This window comes from Phytophthora parasitica, assembly GCF_000247585.1.
Source record: "Phytophthora parasitica INRA-310 unplaced genomic scaffold supercont2.24, whole genome shotgun sequence".
NCBI classification, from domain to species: Eukaryota; Oomycota; class Peronosporomycetes; order Peronosporales; family Peronosporaceae; genus Phytophthora; species Phytophthora nicotianae.
In genome coordinates this window covers 317,641-319,616 of record NW_008649010.1, presented here as the reverse complement: position 1 = coordinate 319,616, position 1,976 = coordinate 317,641, and positions in this window count along the sequence as shown.

The following is a 1,976-nucleotide window of genomic DNA, read 5'->3' as shown; positions in this document are numbered from 1 at the left end:
TAGGCGACCACAACTGCCGTAATGATGTGATAGTGAACGGGTCGTTAAGGAATGAGACCGTTGCTATGAAGAAGATGACCGACCGCCTCGCTACGGAGGACCCTGGCATGCCGGAGGAAGATATTTGGGAGCGTGTCTGTGCTGAGTTCTACGGACCCAATCGCGAAGAGCTAATTGAAGGTTTAACCGAGGAGCAAGTTAAAAGCCGCATCCGCCGAGTTCGCCGCCGTTATTATGGTGGAGACATCCACGGTGTAGTCGAGGTACCACCGTGCTCCAAGGTCAAGGACTCGGCGATCCCGTTCTTTCGCTTCCATCTAGTGACCGCCCACCCTGAGCCGAATGCTCCGCCCAACCGTATTTTGGGGTGGGCTCATCCTGCCTTAAAGGAACTCCTACTGTACAACAGTGTTTCTGTCTTTATCGACGGTACTTTCAGATGTGTGCCTAGAGGATTCTACCAGTGTTTGATCGTTATGGTGGACGATCCGGCTCGCAATATGTACACCCCGGTGTATTTCGTGCTGTGTACATCCAAGACTGAGATGATGTACGAGGATATCTTACATCTGATACACCGTGACACCCGCAAAAAAATGTCTCCTGCTGAAGTTGTTTGTGATTTCGAGTTCAGCTTGATTTCATCGGTTCAAACTCAGTTCCCCAATGCTGAAGTGATAGGTTGTTTCTTTCATTTTAAACAAGCAATTCGCAGGCGACTTAACCCCTTCAAACCGGACGATTTTGAGGGTGACGTGAAGCTGTATATACAGCGTATTATTATATAGACGTTTGTATGCCTCAAGGGTTGGGCGAGATGGTGAATGATTAGGTGAGGGGTGTAGCCGCTGCTCGTGCGGAATATATACGCTGTGACTGCCGTAGTCGTATCTTGCCCTGCAAGTTGTCAGGTATCTCGGTACCATTCTTGAACTTGTTATGCCATATGTCCCAGCAGCTACGTAGCTCTTCTTCCATCGTGTGCTTTGGCTTCATGCACAAATACACAGGCAACGCGGTAAAGCATGCGTCGCAGTAGTAGGTCGTTGTCCCGCCACGTTTTCCGTCTGATCGCAGCAAAGAACACACTTTGCAGTTGCGCTGTACGCGTTTCAGCTGTCCTGAGTGCTTTCGCCACTCGTCAACTTGCTTCGGTGAATGGATAACATGCTCTGAGCTCCCTCCTTCGTCATTTGCGCTTGTGGCTAGAGCGTCATTCTCAGTTGAGACTGGTGGTGGTGGGTCTGTAGTAAACATGCATATACAGGTTACATTGCCACGTATATACAGCACAAAACAAACACAAACTTACCAGCTCCAAACGTATTGCCTTCGTACATGTCTGAGTCCTTCAGGTGGATGAGCTCCAAGTGCAACTTGCGAATGTATTGGACGTGGGTCAAGGGGCGGGTTCCCTTTGCTTCATGGTACGCACGATGTACAATATATCCGTTGACTATTGCAAGATCCACCAACCCCAAAAACAGGGACTTATAGTATTTCCGAAAGGTCACCGCCCGCTGTAGTGAGTAGCGTTGCAAGCGGAGTTGATCATGCACATCAACTCCGCCCATATATTTGTGGTAGTCTTTGACTGGTTTTGGACAAGGCACTTCACGCTGCTCCCCGGTCTTCTCTCTCCTCGCCACTCTGTCTAACGCAAGATCACTTCCAGTACATAGGAAGAAAACTGGTTTGCTGTCCCACCACTTGATAGCTGCCATTTGCTTCACTTGTTTCGAACGTACGAACGTAAAAGTCCCTCGTACAATGTTTTTTGGTCGAGTCTTCCTGTTGTTCTTGTTCTCCTTTAGGCTCGTGGCGTAGCCGATGCGGTTCGTCATAATTGTCCCGACCGTGTAAAATCCCATCAAGAGCAACTGGATTGCAAGCACAACACTCGTGTAGTATCGGTCAGTGACCACGAGACGGAAGCCCTTATCTTGACCGTCAGGGAAGGCTGCTTTCAGGTTACG